The 21438-nt window shown below is 39.1% G+C and overlaps 1 protein-coding gene and 1 long non-coding RNA gene across 2 annotated transcripts in view; one reads left to right on the top strand and one right to left on the bottom strand.

Annotated features, from left to right (window-relative positions):
• The window catches only part of ROR1 (receptor tyrosine kinase like orphan receptor 1), a 232369-nt gene that overhangs the window by 125173 nt on the left and 85758 nt on the right, over window positions 1-21438 (bottom strand). The gene's annotated exons all lie outside the window — the stretch shown is intronic.
• LOC140706656 (uncharacterized) overlaps window positions 8607-21438 on the top strand; it is a 46320-nt gene continuing 33488 nt past the window's right edge. The window contains exons 1-3 of the long non-coding RNA XR_012086435.2: window positions 8607-8691; window positions 11104-11194; window positions 15563-15644. This is a non-coding gene — a long non-coding RNA (uncharacterized LOC140706656). The remainder of the gene's footprint in view (window positions 8692-11103; window positions 11195-15562; window positions 15645-21438) is intronic.

Below are 21438 nucleotides of genomic sequence, written 5' to 3'. Positions count from 1 at the left end.
GAGGCAACTAATGCTGCAAATGAGTGGTTACACAAGCAGTCGGAAGAATTTTATTTGCAGGGACTTAAGAAGCTGCAGGACAGATGACGCAAGTGTGTCAACTTCCTGGGGGAATCTATATAGTAGTGTGGCAGTTACAGCATCCTAGCTCAATTTTTTTCCGGGAAAGGCTCAATACTTGTCAGCACCCCCTTGTATTCACAAAAATTTTCATTCTCAGTGATTTCCCAAGTCTCTCCATGCTGATATTCTCTCATTAAGACTCCTGTGTCAGTGAGATTTCCTGGCTTTTCACAAACAAACAAGTAAACAAACAAACAAAAATCCACAACAATTTCCTCACCCCCACCTCTTTATTCTTCTTACTTTTGCACAGAAAGCTGCCAACTTTTGTGTAACTTAATGGCCTTTCCAGGGAATTATCTACAGGGAAGAAGTCATTCTGCACAAGATTTGGCACCATCCTGGCCAGCGTGATGCTTCTTCTGCCTTTTCCAGGGAATCCTGTGCAGGAAAGAATTGTATAAGGAACTACTGGATAGCTCAGTGGTTTTGGTATCTGGCTGCAGAGCCAGAGGTTGGGAGTTCGATTCCCCACTGTGGTTCCTTGACAAGGGCTGGACTTGATGGCCCACAGGGTCCCTTCCAGCTCTGCAGTTCTAAGGCTGTTATTGTTATAGATTGAATGGCAACAACTCTTCATGGTTTAGTGTTTCTGCCATACTTTCCAGGTGAATACTGTACAGGAAAGACGCAATTCTGCACAAGAACTGTAACAATCTTGCCCGGCTTGGCTTTTCTTCTACAAATAATAACACAAGCCTTTCACAAAATTCCAAGACTTCCTACAAGATATCTCAAGGAGATTTTCTAAGAAAGATAAGCTCACTGTGAGGATAAAAGTGTGTTTACTTTGCTTACACTCCCTCCAAGAATGAGACTGCAAGATTTACATTCCTACTCTTGTGTACTCCTAAACTAAAAGCCATCACCTGCTTCTGAATATGAAGGATATGTATAAAGGAAAACGCGACTGTCACTGTCATATCTAACTTGACCCACACCTACAAAGCAGGGATACAATATTGATTAGATTTTAAATGGTAAGAAGAAAAAGAAAATAAAAAAGAAAAGTATACTGTGGTTAGAATCCTATTGGATATCAAAGTACACTAGGGCTTTAATCCTCTTGGATATTTGCATGGGTACAAGAGGAATTGCAGATGTTGCTAAATGATGAAGTGTCATTCGCCTAGCATTCATGTGCCTAATCAATCATTTGATCATGTACCTGGCATGCATCTAGAATCTTGTCAATTATCTGTAATTAGTCATGGCAACTTCTCTTATTCCTCTTATGTTATGTGCTGTGAAACTGGGACTGACTTATAGTGACCCTAATAAAGCTTTCAAGGTAAATGAGATATTTAAGGAGTAGTTACAGCAGTTCCACACTCGCAGTGAGTTTCCATGGTGGAATGGGGATTCTGACTCAGGTCTCCTGAGTTATCGCTTGATCCACTACACTACACTCATTATTTCCTCTTACAGAAACATAAATTTCCAACAGGATTTTGGAAAATATTCTCAGTTACTGTACTTGGGTGAGTTCAGATGTCTTCCTCTGACTGAGTAGGGTTTGATACAAGTCCTGATCAAATGTTTCCTTGAATGAATGTAACAAATATAGCCGCCTAGAGTGGTCATGGCACCAGATAGGCGGGGTATAAATTAAATAAATAAATAAGAGGGCAACGTGGCTGCATACCATGGTCCTGCCCCCTTTGCCCACTTGCATGTTGACCCAGCCTGCACCAAGGAACAAATGTCTGAAGAGATTTTTCTACTGAAGTTCAAGTGGATATGATTAGAGTGCTTTATGAAATCAAGAAACATGACAAAGCAGGGTTCAAGACCACATCCTTTTGTGAAGGAGAGAGGGATGTTGACTAGCCTTTCAGTCCTTAGGGGCAGGTGCCAGCACAGGAATGAGTACATTTTTTTTACATTTGATACTGCTTAATGCACTTGTGCTTCTCATGTGTTTAGACTGACCTGAAGAAATACAGTAAATGTTAACTGGAGGCTCTGCATGGGTTTTTCTACCAGATAAGCTCTGCATCTTTTTACTTTTGTCCCTCAAAAGGCCAGTACAAATAGCCTCCAGATCAAATGCCCCTTCCTTTTTGCCCCTACCCCCAACTGCATGCTCCAGGAAGGCTGTTTTCCTTGTTCCGCTTTTTCAAGTGCTTTAAGTCTTGATCCTATCCAGAGATGTGAAGTGTGCAAAATAACTTCATCACTCTAACATTTTCTGTTCTTCTGCCATTCACTTTTATATATGACAATCTCTGTGCATATAACACATTTTCCAGGCACCAAACAGAAGCCAGCCATGAGCAGCAAAGTACAATTTTTGCTCGAAACGGCTAAATCCTTGGAACACATAGGCAGTTCTCCAAAGAATCCTACAAATAAACTTTCTCTATGCATTAACAAATTTGAACAGAAACATCCCCTATTGCTGATATTATCAGATAATCAAATCCAGCAGCAGCAGCTGAGCATCGCTACTAACAGTTGAGACAGAGGAGAGACAAACCAAACACAAGTACAAAGACAAAACAAACACTGGAGCATAAATGGAATTGTCACAGCCACAATATGCCTTGTTAGAGCTGCTGAGAGGGCTGCTGCAGCATTACACAGTCTGTCTATTCTCCAGCAATGACAGGTTTCGAGACAAAGATGGCTATAGAGGCAGTGCCAACATTAATACAGACATGGCAAGTACTGCTCACAATAACAAGCTGTTGAGTCAGCCTTCCAGAAGCAGACTTGGAACAGCCAGGGCCAATTCCACAAACAATTATTTCAGTTTCACAAGCTCTTAATGTGCTTTAATGCCTCTTTTGTTATTAACGAAAGAAAAGTGAAGTACCGAGGTAAAAGGAGTTAAGAAGGCGTGAAAATACGTTATCAGTAGCTTCAAAAACACAGAGTCAAAACAGTGCAGGTGACGGCATTCCCTCTGTGGGTTCCATTCTGGCCTAATTCTCTCTGGAATGGTCTTGGGATCCTCCCATTAACTTATAGGTCAGGTGATTACTGGGCTTCTTACAGTAGGACAGCCCCCCTGCTGGACAGTGGGCTACTGGCCAGAGGTTCTTCTCTGTGCAAAGATAGATTGAAAGGTTGTTTCCACCCTTTAACCCAAATTAACTGTTCATATTTCTTCTTGAATACATCTATTTGCAGTACTGATGGGCAGAAGAAGAAACTGAGGAAGAGCAGGGACAATGAAGTTGAATTCCAGGTTGTTACAAAGGAAGAGCAGGTTCTCCATCTTTCTTGTTCTTTTGACAAGGAATCCAAAAGGTTCCATTGTCCTTTTAAAGTCCTTCATTCGGGTCCTTCCCTATGGCTGCCTTAGGAAACCACTTTGCCTGTTCATGGGATGAGGCTTTTCTCCCTGGTTGATGGGGGGGAAGGGGGGAAGGGGGGAATAGAACTCAGTGCCCAGTTCTGCAAATTGCCATACCCTGGCCAGAAGTCCTTCCATTCCCATCATGACTCTCAGGGTCTCCCAAAACTCTGTTTCACTGCCATTTGTGCTTCTCCCATTAGTAGGAACGGATTTCTTCCCAGAGAGCCAGAAATGTATGATTAACTACAAAAAGGGAGAAAAGGAATACCCCCAAAAGGGCACAGAGTGTAGCCTACGCTGATAGGTACTACACAGCACCTATCTATGTAGCTTCCTTTGGACACAGAAAGGTTTGGGAGACCAGTGCACATCCCTACTAACAACATGAAAAGTTTTCCTTGGTGGCTAGTATGACCCAGGACTGGGCCAGCCTCCATGGAGGTGATACAAACCCAAATGCTCCTACCAGCTTTTGTCCCAAATGTGAAATACTCCTTTTAAAACTTAAAGCTAGCACAGACTACTACCTTTGACGCCTTCTGAACTTGCCTCTTAAAAACAACAGAACATAACATTTACTTGACAAAAACTATGCACCAGTGATACATTTTCTTTAACTGATTTATTATCACAAGTGGTTTTCCTGCTTACTAACACACACAGTAGCAATGTACATGCACTTAGTCTTTATAACAAAACAATGAGATGTATATATCTTCATGGAGAATGAGCTTTGTCTCTCCCTTTGATATACAGTACTGTACAACTGACAACATATTAACAAACAGACCCCACTTATCCATACCTAAAACACATTAGAAGCACTGTTCTGGGCAATTTAGAGCATCTAGGTCTTGGACTTCAATCCTGTGCAGACACCATCTGCAAGATATCTAGTAAATCTTCACTTTGGCAACAGAAGTGAATTCCCCACTTGCTGTTGAACTGGCAGAGGGGCCCTCTATCCTTCTGGGGAGTGGGGTGGGTTGCAGATTTTTTTAATTATTATTATTTAGTTTCATGTTATCACTTTGAGATTAAGGCATTAATTTTCCTACCCAATATTTATATTTTATGATATCGCCCTAAAGGCATTAATTTTCCTACCCAATATTTATATTTTACAATATTACCGTAACCTCTTGATTCTACTTCTCTTCACCAACTTTAAGGGAACCATTCTCTCATTGTTTTTTCTGCTGCTACACACTTCAAAAGGTAGTTTTAACTAGCTTTAATCTTCACCCCCAGCTGCAATATTTCTTCATGTCACCTCCTCCCCATGGACAGTGCTGGTATTTATGTAAGAGCTTCTGAAGCTGACATGAGGAGCTGTTTTTCTTCATCATTTTACACATGGCTTCTGCAACTCTAAAGGTCCAATTTTATTTTTTACCAAAAAAAAAAAAAATCAGTTATCTCTCAGTGTATGGAGAAAGAATTCTGTCGACTTGTAGAGCTTCCTGCTTATTTAAGACTTGGCTAAAAGTTTTTGTTTTTATTTTAGCATGATAAACTGCTTTACAGTCATTGAATGCAACTTCTGGAGCACATCAGTGATTAGCACAATATAAGGAAAGGAAGCAGGGGCTTTTGCTTGAAAATGTAGAAAGCACAGCAATGCCAGAAGGAAGGAAGGTTATCACCTCTTCTGCTGCCCACACCACATACCACTGCCCTTTAAAGAGATTATACAGTATACCAATGGTTCCCAGCCTTGGGTCTTCAGATGTTCTTTGACTACAGTTCCCAGAAATCCTGGCTAGTAGAGTTTGTAGTGAAAACTTCTAGTTTAGTCCAAGAACATCTGGAATCCAAGGTTGGGAACCACTGCTATATACTCTCAGCCTGGTAGGCTGATTTTAGAAGCAAAGCAGGATCAGGCCTGCTTCATATTTAGATAAGATACCATCAGTGAATACCATAGATTTCTTCCTGGAAGTTTAAGAAAGAAAGGAAAGCCAGTGTGGTGTAGTGGTTAGAGTATTGCACTAAGACTCGTGAGACTTGGGTTCAAATCCTTACTTGGCCATTAACCTTACTGAGAGACTTTGAGCTAGACAATCTCTCTCAACCTCATACATCAGATAATGTTGTTATGACAATAAAGTGGGTGGAAGAGAATCATGTATGCTTCCTGGAGAGCAAAGGAAAAAAGGTGAACTATAAACTTAACCAATAAAATGATAAAAATGAATAATAAATCTTGCCTCAAACCCTGAAGATAAGTCGCTACTCAGATTTGACCACACTGAGCTTGATGAATGAATATTAAGCAACTTCCTATGTGCCATAACTCCACATTTTATCTTTTCCTCCCATGCACCTATTGCTGCCAACTGCTAAACAGGAGGCTCAGGAAAACAAGAGGGGCATTGATCTTCTCTCAGGATTCATTTGACTATGGAGCTTCTGCAGGAGAGGACAACGTACCATTCGGTTTGACCAAGAAATATATGCTTATAGACATAGACATATTTATGATTAGCCATGCGGCCTAGCCAGCACATGAGACATCTGAATTCCCAGTCCAGGTGGAACATATTAGTCACTGGAATTGGCTTGCAATATATGAATGAATCTACCTGTAGGAAACAGAAGTAGCATATTTTTACTGGTAGAAAGCACAGGTGTCTAACCTGGGAGACAAGTTCAAGGACATAACAGTGCTCTCATTGGCATAATGCTGATCATTCTTCCTTCAACATGCCAAATTATTCCTGCATGTTCCAAGGGTCATCCAACATAGAAAAGGGACTATGAATACTTTATTTGACTGCTCTAGATAGAAACACAGAAGATGGGTATGTTTGTTACTGTTCCTACTATAAGCACTACCACACAGGATTAGATTACGTTCTTCAGAACCCAATCCACATTTTCCAGCTTCTTAGACCATATCTACAGGTACAATGACCAAAACAAAGCACAGATCTTTGCAATTTAACTTTCTCCATAAATCAGTTTGGCTTGTAAATGAAGAATTGCTTCTCCTCCAACTCTTACACATGAAAAAACTGAGAGGTTTGGCTATGTGCAGTTTCATACTACATGCAGATTAGCTGCTAATTTCAGGCTTTTTGCCAACTTTTAAAATCATATAATTGCAACGCAATTCAATTGTAATATGCAAAGAACTTGGAAATTAGACTCTTATCATTCATGAAAAAAAGAAAGGTTCTACGTGTCCCATTTGGAGAAACATTAAAAATGTTATTTAGCCTAACCAGTGTACTTTTTTTTTTAATGAACACACATAAATGTGTAAATAAATCCTCTGCTCTTATGGCAAGAGTCCTAAGTATAGCAGCAGTGAGCTAGAGCTGGTATATAACTCTTTCTACAGCCAGTTGGTTTCTTTGTATATTCCTGTTATAGGACTGTTGGACCACATTTTTAAAAAGTGTACAGCCAGGATTTTTCTTATTTGACAACATCTTGATTGATTCCACAACACAAGAGTATCCTTACATGCCTCTTTGTTAGTTTGATCATGGAATCACTGTGTTTCCTTGCAGTTTATACAACATATGTTTTAACAGTAGCAAAAACAAGAGATGTAACAACTGGAATCCTATTGGTGTTCATGTAAGGTATGCATAACTTGCTGCAGCAACTGTGGTGAATTGACAGTGTGCTGGGGTGCATCTCAGTTGTGCTATCATGCATATTCATTGATACACTGCTGTCTGTATAATATAAATATGAATACAATAATGAGCGTTATTTACAGACTGTTATGCTTGTCCTGAGCCAGTTGTTTATAAATAATTTATTTCTGTTTTTAGACATAGCTCCTGAAGAAGGCTGAGTGCCAAAAAGCACTGAGCACTTTGAAATCAGAATAAGGACTATTTACATTTTCCTACATTCTGAGATTTAGTCTCTCATTGCTACACTTGCAACCAAGAGACACCCCAACACCTTGTCATTCAGTTGCAGTTGGTTCCAGTAAGTTATGCATACCTTACATGAACACTAACAGGATTCTAGTCAATATTTCCCAGTGTATCCTATTATGTAGACTCAAGTAGGCATAATTTAAACCTGTGATAAAAATGCTTCATTTTACCTGTGGCAAAAATGCTTCACTGAGCAACTTAAAAACAGATGTGTATACAGTATCTGTTCATTGGATGAGGGAAGTGTCCCAAGGCCTCAATTACCTTTTGAATGTGCAACTTGCATCAGCCCTGGTTAGCATGGAAGATGGTAAACAATGATGGTTGGTGCAATTCAACAGTATCTAGAGGACCATGGTTTCCTCGTCTCTGATTGAATTTTTTTCCTCCTTCATCTTCCACTTGATCTGATTCACTCTGATTCCTGAGCTACAGAAAACCACATGTAAAGTGGAAGATTTATTTATTTAGTATTTTACCCCACCTTTCTCCTTAAAATGATCCAAGATAGGTGCAACCCTGACTTTAACCTATGGGAATCTATTTTTTATGTTTTTATTCTTGACCAATTTAATTGGCATCTGTTAATCTGTGTACAGAAATTGTTCATATAACGGTAGTGTCTCACTGGACATCCAAGCTTGTAGATTCTTGGACTTGTCTTCCACCGAAGAAATGTTTCCAAGTGCTGGCCAATGATCACACTTCAGGAGACTGATCTCATGTTTATTTAAAAGGCCAACTTCAGCAGTGAAATATGTAAGTCATTGTTCTTTATTTGCATTTAGTTATCAGAAATTATCCATCACAACAGGCTTTCAAACAGAAGTCGCCTGTTTGAATCCATTAACACCTGAAATCTGTATAATAAAAAACACCAAGTTAGACATCTGTCCTTACTCTGACAGTGAAAATACACAGATACATACCAATACTGCACTTATACAGGCTTTTGATGCACATTGTGCAATGTTTCTTGCCTTCTACTCCAAGCAGTAGATCATTCTTAATATCGGGCTTTTCATGCGCAGAAACTGAGAAGAAATAAAGTCCACCAATCCTTTGGTGTGGTTTATTGCTTTTACTAATATATGTACCTATATGAACCTATATGAGCTCAAAATAGCAGTCCCTTGAGGCCTCGTGCTAGATTTATATATTCTTAACATGATTTTAACATCTTTAAGATGATGTATCTGAAATGTATTAGTGGTTAAGAAAACAAAATGAGAGATGACATTTATGACAGTCTAATTATTTATATGTGATTTCTTTAGTTCCATTGAACAGCTGTGGTGCATGTGATTCCATTACATGCATCTTTAATAGAAAAATGGCTGTACAGTACTTCTTTCGATTAAGGTAAATTTTATAAGCAGCTACTATTGTTCTTTAATTTCTGGGCAATTTAATTGGAGGGATTATTAAACTTATTATTAGAAGTAAATGAACAAAAGTACAAATTATTTGAACCACAATCACCTGTTCTGAGGCTTCCAAAGACTTCCCCAAGGCAAAGGGGATCCCTAGGGACCCTCAAAACCTGAGGGGAGGACAGGAAATGTTTGATTTACTTAAAATAAAGATTTCCATCACTGCATGATTACATCATCTGATTTACATGGTATAAATTTATGGCAATGTGATTTCAGCCTGCAGATCTTCACTAACTGGGAGCAGGAACTGAATTTTGGCCATGGGTCATGCCCCTGGACTTCAAGACATCTTAATTTTAAATACTCATAAATTCACATAAGGAAGCAGTTCATATTCCAATAAACCAGAGCTATTGTGTTTTTCTGGCTCTACATAATACATATACTGTACTGTAGTTCATTCACTTGCTTTGCAAGAGCAGATGAAACAATCTAAAAATAGAAGGCTTTATATGATGTTCAAATCTGGGTTCTTGAGCTGTTCCTCACAAACGAGGTAAGATTTAAACAGCAAACCATGGTCTAATCTGGGCTTCTGAGGCTGGCTTTTTGAGCAGTAACAAACCAGAAGCCCAGACCTGGATGCTTACTAATCTTTCAATTTGTTGCACCCACTCTGCAAAACAAGAACAAGCAAGCAGCATGTGGCAGGAAATTTGTTTTGAACAGCAACCAGAGTAGCAAGTATATTTGGCTTGCCATTATATATGAATTTCACCAGTACTGTATGTGCACAGGGGCCATAAATCTTCCAATGTTTAATCGTAGCTATGATCTTATAATGTCCTGTCAAGTTCCTGATGGAAGAGGAAGAGGGGTTGGTGACTGGGGACTCCCACACAGATACCAACCAATGCAGGTGAAATTAATGTACTATGTCATTTGTGACCAAACTAGCTTAGCGAGATAAAGGAACTGGGGATAAAATACAGCTGCTCATTAATTTATTTCAAAGCCCCGGGACTTGCTCTCTTTTTTTATGCAAAAGAATGACACAAAGACCTATATGCTTTTTTTTCCCGGAGCCACTGGGAAAAAAGTAGGTTCACCTTGGCTGTGGCAATTTTACAACACTATAAAGTTAGCAGTCTCCAGTATCCAATTAACAGCTCAACGTATAAAATTAAACCAAAGTTACATACCATTGTATTAGTAGGAGGTTGGGGTAATTCATCTGTCCTTATGCTGACCTTCCACTGAACACTCATTTATAAACCATTCTTAGAGGGCAAATAAAAAGCTATGGGAGATTTATTATCAAAACAAAACAAAAAATGAAAAGTAGCACACAAGAATTTCCTTCTTTAAACTACAGTATGGAAGAGGAGGACCTAAAATTTCAGTGCAAAATTTCAAAAGCAGTAGCTATGAAAGTTGCAGAGTTCCTTTTCTTCAGGTAATATGTATTTTACAGCACTGGCAGTGCCATGTGGGATTCTGCTACAAACAGCAGCAAATATTACACATAAATAAGACATGCCTCTGCCCTCTCTGATTTGCTGTAGCACCTAAATTCCATATAACAGCTGGTGGGGAAAATATCTATACAACTTCTGATTGAGACACAGTCCTGTTCAGTTCATGAGGTGCCTCTACTTGTGTGTGAAATCAGCAAGAGCCACTGCTTAACAATTAACAATTTTAATTGTGTGCCATCAAGTCAATTCTCACTCAAGGCAATTAGAGATGGGGGTATTCATATTCCCGTGTAGAGAGACTCATCCTCCCTCCCCTTGCCTGGAATGGCTAGCCGAGCAGGAAGAGAGTGGGGATCTAAGAGTGATTGGAAGGATCAGCAAGGATGCTGCCACCGCTGGATATGTGGGTGGACAGTCCGGCCCCAGGGGGCAGACCTTCATTAACTCCACCTCTGCGGGGATATTCGTACTGTATACGAATACCCCCATCCCTAATCAAGATCATTTCAGGGTTTTCTTGGTATATAGCACGCAGGAGTAGTTTACCATTACCTTCTTCTGAGGGCAACCTAGAACTGTGTAGCTTGCCCAAGGCTGGCTGTTCTGGAATGCACAATGGGGAACTGAACTCCCAAATTCTGGCTCCATAGCCAGATACTTAACTGATTGGGCTATCCAGCCACATGTTGATAACTCGAAAATGGGAAGATTTGCTTGCTTGCTCATCTGATCTTTCTTCATCTATCCCAGCCCCTACATCTGAGCTGGGGTCTATTCAACCATATTCTATTTTATCCAAGGCTAACTTCAGCCTTAAAAGTTTCTGAGAAAAGTTCACTCTTTAGGAGTGAAACTATCCTACTCAAGTTCCTTCACAATGTAACGGTTACTCTTCTATCATTTCTGCCATGATATGCCAGGGATTAAACATGGGACCTTCTTCATACAAATGAGATGCTCTTAACACCAAGCTACAGCTCCTCAATATAAAGCGGTAAACACAATGAAAAGGTAAGGATATCTCTGCACTACCCTGCATGCTTTTTGGGGGGAGGACGGCTTGTTTTTAAGCTAACATTTTTTAACATTCTTCATTGCAGTATTTTAACTTTAGAAACCCAATGTTTCTTCACTTAAGTAAACTTACATCTAATAATATAACCTTTTCAAGGGCTTCTAAATTTCAACACAATTCATACCAGGGATGTTGGCAAGTTTTTGTGTACAAATCCCAAGTCCGCGTCTGAGTCTTTGGTATCAGGTCCCGAGATCCAAGACCCAAATCCATGTCCCTATTAAAAATAAGCTTTTTCCCCCAGAAAAAAAGAGAGAGGTTTGTGGATTCCTAATCATGAGTTGGGCCCAAGTCACTGAAAAAAAATAACAAAAACAAGTCGAGTCCAAATTGAGTCACCAGTGCGACTTAAGTCCACCTTGACAGCGAGTCCTGTGACTTGAGTCTCTATCCCTGATTCATCCACAGCACATCCAAGTCTATGGTGAGTTCCCATTCCTATTAGCCTTTCTTTAAGAAAGGAGAAGTATGTGAGGGAAGGATTTTCTGTCCACCACTGTCATTTGGAATGAGAAGCAGAACCATTTTGGATCAGACAAAAAAAAAACTGTCCAATGCCTATGGGAAAGAAGATCACAAAAAGGACTTGGATGCAATAGTATTACAATAGTGGCTGTTCTGCATAATGACATTACCATCGAGCCTCACATGTTACTAAATATCAAAATGGCCCCCATGTCCAAAGGAACGTTTGTGCCTGCTGGAAAGATGGAAAGACATGGTGGAATAAAAGTAAAATGAAACAAAACGTTTACTTCTTATATTGTGAAGTATTTCCTGAACCCACTGAATTCCAGTATTCCCTCAAAAGGGGGAAGAAGGTCAGTCTTTCCTGAATGGGGTTAACTTACTACTGACAACCAGAACACACCACTTCTGTCTCACTGCATCATGGTTTGTTTTTAAATGGCATGGGATATTCACTTATCGTTTTGTTTTGTCTCCGATAATTGCATTGGCTAGGACAATAATGCACCACAGGTGACAAAATCAACAAGACCCACTGGGCCTTTTTTTTGGTCCCAGAATTTTGTTTAACTGTTGGGGGAGGGGGAAACACAGCAAGTGGGAGATATCAAGGGTACTGCTTACAACTGTGCAGCTGAAGGTGCCCTAGAAGGCCCATAGCACAGTTCTAGTTTTGAGTGGCATCTGCCCCCTCCCCCCAAAAAAGAAAAAAAAGACTAAAATGTTCCTATCATAGCTCATGAGGAGCTCATCAAACCACTGGCACCATAAACTGAGCTTTCCTTCTTTCTCATGGGTTTTTTCCTGCGATTTGTTTATGGTTAGGTGCATATCTACAATCTGCAGACCTGACTGTTTATTCCAAAGGGCGTGCCGAGAAACCATTCTTGCCTTCAAAAACTGAAGGGGGAGGTGACAGATATCATACCAAGACAGGCAGGCAGGCAGTGATTGGCAATATCACAAATAGGCAGTTGGATACCATTTCAGAAGGATCGTATCATACCAAAGCACTGCGTAAATATTAGATATCCCATTTCTGGGAACCAGATGCCAATGTAAAACAAATGAACAAAAAAGCTACCTTTGCTATGTGGCAAAGAAGGGAAAAGGCTGAAACATTGAATACCACTGAATCCTAAATGTTTGGGCCAGTTTTGTACAAATGTGTGTAGATTTTTCTTTAATATTTACAGTGTGTGTGTCCCCCATGGACCTTCAGAAGTTGCTCTTGCTTTTAAAAACAGGCCAATCACCTAGGAAGTGCCACATCTTTTTTTCTTCTTCTTCTAACATTGATCTTACTCGGGTTACCATGTTTAGTTCTGCCATTGGAAGCATTGCACTATATGACTGAAATCACCTGGGACAACTGACGTAATCCAAATTGTATTTTACATCCAGGGAAGGTTTCTGTCTGCACATTCAGTGATCCAACATCTTTCAGTTTTTGCTGATGCTGTTTCTAGAATGACAGCATCAGCAAAACACTTCACCCAGGAGGTGAGCAACTGACTATTCTCTGAATCAGCAACACATATCACAATACTGCCTGGAGAATGAGCAACATTCCAGTAAATGAAGACTTAAGAGTTTAATGACAGATTATACTCAGCTGTTACAAATCCTGCTGATAAATGACAACAAAAGCCATCAATCTCTAGATAAAGCTGAAAATGCATTGTGGAAATTGTAAAAACTGTCAGAGTTACCATTTGCAATTTCACATAAAATCTAAGAGCTGAAGGGATTAAGGCAAAAACAGGATCTTAGGATCTAACTGCACCTTGGGATCCTGTTCAGAAGTTTTTTATGCAGCCTATCCAAATGTCCATCTATCCAATATCTGCATTGTTTTTTTGCAAATTTTTCCCAAATGCAATGTGATTAAAGTTTCCATTCTGATGCGCTGTAGGATGGTGATGCTAGTGGTCTATACTATGGCATCTGCTGTGAGGAGTCAAGCAAGTGGTAAGCCCCCGCCCATGGCACAGTTTCAGATGGTACAGCCATGCCTGGGTGGCTGTGCTGAATCCAGACCTGAAGCATGCATTCCTCAGCTTAAAGATCTCTTCAGTCATATGTGAGAGCTTAGTGTTTCAACTGCAAGAACAGTTAAGGCTCAGGCTTGAGTTACAGTAAGAATCAGGACATGGGCAAACCTTGGGGCCTCAAACATTGCAAGCAGAAGGCAGTGGCTCTGTTACAGAGGTCACAAGGACAAGCAATAAGTTGGGACAGAGAAGGATGGAAATAGATGTAATTTACTAGGGCACACAGGTCTAGTGAGTTCCATCCTTAGATCAGTTGACCTACTACTATGGAGATGGGATCACAGCTTAATTGTAGACCATGCTTGGGCATTTTTGAAATACAGATATTCCTCTTTGCATATATGGAGTATCCAACCTAACATTTTAGTAACATCTTAATACATTTGCAAGAGCCCATCACAAGCACCAGGATATAATAAGCAGCACCACTTGCTGGGTCTTCCTATACCTCCTTATGTGCTAATTTAGACTTCTGCAGCTTTTATTGGTTAATGTACTCTTAAGAAATATAACTCCTAGAGCTGCTTTGTTCATGCTCAAATGTCCTAAGCATGTTTGGAAATCAAATTAAAGACAGGAGATAATCACACCTAATGCCCACCACCAACTTTTCAGAGTCCAGGGACAGTGGAAACTAATGCAACAATAGGATTTGTAATAAAATCCTGAGAGTTCATCACAGAAGAACTGACTCTCATGTAATTGAAGTACTATTCCTTCTTTAATAGGAATAGGAATAACTCACAACCTAATTAACTGCATATATTTGCATAAGAATACAATAAGGACCATGGCTCAATGACGCATACATACACTGCTGTAGGGACTTGGAAAAAGGTACTGGAGACAAAGGCCCAGATCATCCACACTATTATATTCCAAACCACTATGTACAGGTGTGAAAGCTGGACAGTGAAGAAAGCTGACAAAAAGAACACTGATTTATTTGAGATATGGTGCTGGAGGAGAGTTTTGCAGATACTCTGGACTGCCAGAAAGATGAACAAGTGAGTCCTATGGAACATCAAGCCTGAACACTCCCTGGAGGCAAAAAATGGTGAAACTGAAGCTGTCATATTTCGAGCACATCATGCGAAGGCAAGATTTTCTAGAAAAAACAATAATGCTGAGAAAAATTGAGGGCAGCAGGAAAGGAGGAAGACCAAATATGAGATAGATTGACTCCATCAAAGAACCACAGCTTTGAATTTACAGGAGCTGAGTAGGGCTGTCGAGGACATTTTGGACATCACTTATTCATATAATCATCAGAAGTCAGAAGCGACTTGATGGGACGTAACAACATCACTGTGCATAGTAAGCCAGAGAAGGAAATGTGTCTTGTAAAGTTGTGCCTACCACCCACTATTTCTGTAAGTCCTTATATACTGTATATCTGCTGCTCCATTACAGTAAAACAAGAAGTACTTAGTAAATGAAAGCTTTTAGAGTAACTTAACCCACTGATCAATTAAAGGCTGCAGAAAGCTAAATTAGCATGTAAGCCTTTGCTGAATTTGTCCTGCTGAGCTAGATCAGGACAGGGATATCCATCATTATTCAAACTTTGGCTCCACTAATGCATTTTCCATCCCCTTCCACAAGTCATTTAGCAGCACAAGATATCATACATGAGTCTACTGAGTTAACAGAGATGTCAAATTCTTTGATGCCTTCTTGCTAATATGTTATTAACATTAATTGTGCTTTTGGCAAACAGCTCACAGAATCCTGCAAATCATGATCAAGTAACATTATACTTGGATTTCTGACAAATTTCAGGCCAAAAGGGAAAAGAGGAGAGGAAAGGCATTTTACCTTTGCATGGGACAAAATGAGCCAGTTTCAAGTATCACTATAAAGGGTAAGAGAGAGTTCATGAATCCCTCCCTGAAACAATATCAGAAAGTCCCCTGTCTATAGAGCCGAAAGGCAGGAGAGGTAAGTACCAGTAGCAATTATTCTTTCTGATCATATAAACATTCACAGACTAGCTATTTGCTGCTTCTGCAGCGGCTAATTGCTATTTAGAGGAGCAGAAGTTATTGCCATCAGCATAACAATGCAAGTAGTATTTAACCCATAAACCTCACATTATTTCTGCAGTAACTATGACATGTGAACATACTGTGATCTATGAAACACTCTGATAAAACAAAGGCCAATGGGAACATTGATTTTTCTTTTTTTTGTAACTGACAGTGCCATTTTTCAAAACAATAGCTAAAAGACAGATTTTTAAAACAACAAAGAGAAAAAAGGACACTAGAGAAAATTAGGTATCTTTCTGCCAGAAGATGAGAGTTCAGTTGTAGAATGTGCATTCCAGAAGAGCCAGACCGCATGGCCTTGGAGCAGCTGCATAGTCCCAGGGCACCTCCAGAAGAAGGGAAGGGTCAACCACTTCTGAGTGCTCTCTGCCAACAACCCCAAACAGAATCTCAATAAGTCAGAATTCACTTGATGCCACACAATTATTTTTTATGAGCGACTTTAAACCTTCATTTACTTCTGAACTTCTGGTCAACATTATAGATGAATTTAATTGGCTTTGCACTTTTTCCTTCTTCTACAGTGGGCAATTAACGAAAACCACACAAGCATGTGCAAAAAGGTTTATACAGATAAGACAAAATATGTGGCCTTCTCGATGCTTCTGATCAAAGATGATAAGAATTGTTTGGGGGGGGCAGGGAACAACAAAAGAGTGTCACTTTCACTAAGTAGATTTGGGTTTTCCCAGAAAGAAAAGTCTAGCTACATTAACCTTCAGTTTAGTTTAGTCAATTACTAAATAGTTTAGAGGCTGGCAGAGGCTATGCACTTTCAGCAACTAACTTCTTACAAAAAATGCAGCATTTCAGTACAGCACATGACTGCTTATGCCAATTAATTAGTTTGTCTGTGCATGGCACACATTGCAAGAGTAACTTAAATGGTAATTAGGGAAGCTGTAATAAAAAGGAACAAAAATGCTTTAAAATGTGCATATGTTTTATACAGCCACATAAAACAGTTAGAACTAAATGTTTGGCAAAAGATTATAGAGAGTTCAAATGGTGGCAGCATGAGATATGCTATAAATGTTAAAACTTACAAATATTACTAAAATCAGATAAGGTGGCCAGGGAAAAGCTTCTCTGAAAATTGTCTGTTTTGTCATGTTTGGGAACAGAACAGAACAAAACAAAAAAGGTACAACAATACATTTTACTGGGAATCCTTTGGATTGAATCAGAAGGAGGAAATAGGTTTAATGAAAATAATGACACGTGTAGATAAAGTTAATCTGGAAGATCTGAAACAGAGGCATATCATTGAAAAGCAGTGCACAATCCTGACTTTTTGTCAATTACGTGTATTTGATCTGATAGACTGTACTAAAGAATGGACAATGAGTACATTTTTTCCAGGAGACAAGCACATGGTAAAATAGATTTATACATGGGATGTCCAATTTCCCACATTTGGAGTCCATGGATGGGGAAATTGCTAGGGGGAAAGAAGAAACTGCATCAGAAAAATAATGGTTAAGCACAACAAGCCTTCTCCTTTGGCCCATATCATCTATTCTTGAAACCGTCATTTTCCAACAGTACTACTTTACATAGTCGAAAGCTTTTACGGAAACCTCCTGGGGATGAAGGGAGGGTCTCATTTTCTAATAAAAAGGACTGAGGCATTTAGGGCTCTATTCAATACAATCAGTTCTCAAGGCCTTTTGCAATTATCTGATCTAAAACCTACATTTAAAAAAAGCTGCTTGTATGGTTCTTCACCCCTTGCCCTCTTCAGATCAGAGTTGTCCAAAGTATCAGAGTTTCTATGGCCAGCAAGTTTACAGGTGATTTGTCATAAGAGGAAGATCTATTTCCAATCAAATTTGTTTCCTATGCTTAAATAATTTCTAGTGCTTATATGGGGTCTCCTTCTAAATTGTCTGTGCTGAAAAAGGAGAAAAGCCAGACCTTTTGAATTAATCATTCTCTCATGCACAGATTTTAGAGAGATATATTATTCTGTTTCAAATAGTCAAGCACCATTGTTGGTGTGGTTTTTTTGGGGTGGGTGGGGGAAAATGGTTCTTTTACACATAATATTTGAAGTAATAGCTCCTTTATAGCTTTAACTTTAGCTCCAATCTTTCTCTTTCTTTCTTTCTTTGTATCAAAAGTGTAAGCATTGAATTAATAAACATATTAACATCTTCAATACTATTTCAACAAATATTTTTGGTACTACATCTACCTTATTTTTATTTCTGTCAAAAAAAAAAAAAGATTTTCAGTGTCAGGAATGCTCCATCCAGAATCACCCAGCATCTTAAGAATCAAAACAATGGCTTTTTCTGAGTGGAACAGAATATCTTTTCCCCTCGTTCATTGCCCATCTCAAAAACCCAAGTTCTTTTTTTTTATCAAGTCAATATATGGCAGTCAATTCAAATTGGGTAGACTGTAGACAGCCAACAGGCAGAGGCAAACAAAGAGCAGAAGTGGTTTTGGATTTCCTTTTTGAGTGCTTCAGGGGAAATGTCCAAATAGATGGGCTTACTCCAGATGCAAGGAAAAGACAAAAATATTTCTGCAAGCAAACCACTGAAGTTCCTGCTTCCATTGTGACAAAATGACAAGGGCAGAAAGTGGAACTCCACTCACACTTTCATTTTCCCCTTTATATCTTATACCTCAAGCCACTCGATGAGCACACATTATCTTTTCCCTCAATTAAAAAAACCTGAGCACTCTATCTGTGATGGCTGTGTCACATAACTTTGAATATATTTATTAGCAGCACAGACAATGAACTGGATTGTTTGAGAAAGTCTTTTAAAACAAATGGCTTGCTTAACAGTTAAACATCTCAGATGGGCCTGTATATTTAATTTGCCCTTACTCTTTTCCTAGATTTTATACAAACAGACTTGACAGCTTAATGCTGAAAGACTTCGTCAAGCACTGGGTAACTATACAAAGCTTAGGTGGTGGTGACAGAATCATAGATTGTTTATAGCTACTGTAGGCACTTTTAATACCCCTCCCATTTGTGTGTGTGTGTGTGTGTGTGTGTGTGTGTGTGTGTGTGTGTGTGTGTGTGTGTGTGTGTGTGTGTGTGTGTGTGTGTGTGTGTGTGTGTGTGTGAAACCCTAGCAGATAAATAATCTAATTAAAAATTTTCTTGAGTGCTTCTATTTTATTTTATTTTATTTTTAAAAAAAGAAATGCCACAACACTTATTCCAACAGAAAGGCTTGATGGATTAAAAATGTCCTAGAATGATTTCAATATGACTTCTTCCATAAATGTTTTTAAAAGACAAAACTTCTTCTCAATGCCCTAGACTATCTTAAACAGTTATGGACTACTATGCTAAGCCACATTCTAGGCCCCACACATCTATGTACCATAATTATACCGGATGCTATGGCAACAGCCACATAGAATATAATAACAATGTATTTTTCTTGAGTGCTCAGAGGATTTCATATAAACCATCCTAATGCATGTTGCAACAGCCTTAGAAAACAGAACTCTAATTCTAGTTTCATTTATGTAATATAGGTGTACAGTTGTAAAATACTCTACTACAGGACTTTAGCTCTTGACTGAAATGAGATGTCATCCAGGACTTTTAAAGATGTCCAGGACTTGTGGGTTGTATCCATCTACCATCTTCTGATAGTAGAAGGGGACCCATCACTGAAACTGATTCCTTTTCCCACTTCAAGATCCAAACCTGGACCAGATTTGATGAGTCAGGAGACTATGCATGAGGAAAAGGGAACATTTTACTGCCTGAGCAGGTCATGCAACAGAAGGCCTGTTTGGGCAATGTTAGGTAGCACCCTTTGCTTTTAACCACTGATTTATATTTTGTTGTATCCCAGGACCTTATGCTGTAACCATTAATGTCTGTTGATGGTGCTTGATAAAAAATTTCTGCAAAAAGTCTATTGAAGCAAAGTTGTTAAAAGCAGTCATGTTGTTAGTTTGTAGTTGCAAGTCAATGCAACATTTTTATTCTTTCTACTATTAATGTCTCAGATTGAATCACTGAGACTGTAAGTGCCAGTTAATGAGAGGGGGAAGGATTATCTGAGGAAACTGAAAGTATTCTCTTCTGTAGACCTGTGTATTTCTAATGCAAGCTGAGGAAAGTTAACCAAAATGTCAAAACTCTGCAACATATCCACCAATCTCTTGCCCTGTGGCTTCATTGCCAACTTTATTAAGGTCCAGACAGTTTCTGGTGTTACTCATCCAAGAAAAACATATTCTACTTTTTTGGTGTTTACCCTTGATCTTTCCTTCAATGATGCACTGCAGTATATTACATTTGTCATGATCGATTATGTGTCCAAGACATGAGTGCTTGTGTTTTTTAATAATCAACTTTATTTCTTTTTGTTTTCCTGCCCGGTGTAGTATTTCTTCATTCTTTATTTTATCAATCCTTGGAATGTGAAGGGATTCTTCTGCATATCCACATTTTAAAAGCATTCATTCCATTGAACATCTTAATAGTCCAAAACCTCAGATCCATATAGTAGAGTTGCCTATAATTTGTAGTAATAATATGGTAATTTATTGTTCCCTAAAAGAGTAACATAGTTATAATCTATTTTTTTAAAAAAAATCATCAGACCCTGAGCAACTGGAAAGCCTGGAAGAAGACTCCAAAGCACAGAGGAGGAAAAGCACATTTTCCATGATGATGATGATTACCCACTTGCTGTTATTTTCGGCAAAAGGGTTTTGCCAGTATGGCCACCCTCTGTTCCACTCTTAACAGAAAGAGCAAGGGTTCTAAGCAGTAATGAACAGTGTACAGCCTTTCTCTTAATATCTGTGGTGCCTGCTGATGCAGCACTCTTCTGCTCTTAGCACACCAACTGTCATTTTAAAACAGCAGGCTAAGTGAACAGACTATCTGGACCATATCATTCCAAAAGCCTGAAAAAAAATCCTTTAAAGGGCCATCTGTACAAGTCATTTCGGCCTGCTCTCACTGAGAGCAACACTGCCTATGCCACAGGCCATCAGGATTGTTCCTCAAGGGTTAAACACAACAACTTGTGAAGTGCTTAAACTTTCTTAAAACATATAGCATTGTGCTTCAAGGGCAAACTCACTCTTGTCTTGAAGAAAGGCAGGCTCTCAACAGCTTGCAAGATTTTTTTTTTAGAGAAGTCACTTCGAAACACCAAATGCACATTAGATGTTTATCTACCTTGTTCAACATTAGACTCAAGGAAATTTAGAGGTTGGAGAACCCACACATTTTGTTTCCAACTGTCCTATTTCCCCTTATCAGAAGCAATAATAAAAAGAGAGAAATTAAAGGGAAATCATGTTTATTTCCAAATGACTTGGGTTGATTGTGCGTCATTCTGAAGTATGCGAGTATGAGCACTCTTCATACAGACAAACTGGACAGATATTTGATCTTAGCAGGATCAGTTCCAGAGAGTTAGTCAAATTTTTAAGAAGGGAAAGCAGACATAAATCTTATTTGTACTTTCTCCTTTTTCTTTGAAACCTTATGTGGCGTTCGCCCTTGTGGCCTCTGTTTGTCTTTCCCTCACAAAGGCTCACCTGGCATTTTCCTCTTGCTGCCAGTAATAGATTACCTCAATTCACAATATAAATTGTGGATTG

Source organism: Pogona vitticeps, chromosome 4, assembly GCF_051106095.1.
Source record: "Pogona vitticeps strain Pit_001003342236 chromosome 4, PviZW2.1, whole genome shotgun sequence".
NCBI lineage: Eukaryota > Metazoa > Chordata > Lepidosauria > Squamata > Agamidae > Pogona > Pogona vitticeps.
Note: the sequence above shows the minus strand (reverse complement) of the source record. Positions and strands in the feature narration are given on the sequence as shown.